Genomic DNA, 218 nt, shown 5'->3' on the forward strand with positions numbered 1-218 from the left:
AGCACACATTTATATATGTATATTATATATAATCTCAAATATGTTTATGTACATGTATATGTGTGTATATATCTTACTATTTACCACATTAGAAATTAGAAATATGTAATACATGTATTCATGTATATGTATATATGTGTGTATATATGCATATATACACACATATATATCTCCCACATAAACAAAAATTCTTGGGGGATGGTGGGAGGCGGGGGGGC

This window comes from Trichosurus vulpecula, chromosome 7 (assembly GCF_011100635.1).
Source record: "Trichosurus vulpecula isolate mTriVul1 chromosome 7, mTriVul1.pri, whole genome shotgun sequence".
In the NCBI taxonomy this organism is placed as follows: Eukaryota; Metazoa; Chordata; class Mammalia; order Diprotodontia; family Phalangeridae; genus Trichosurus; species Trichosurus vulpecula.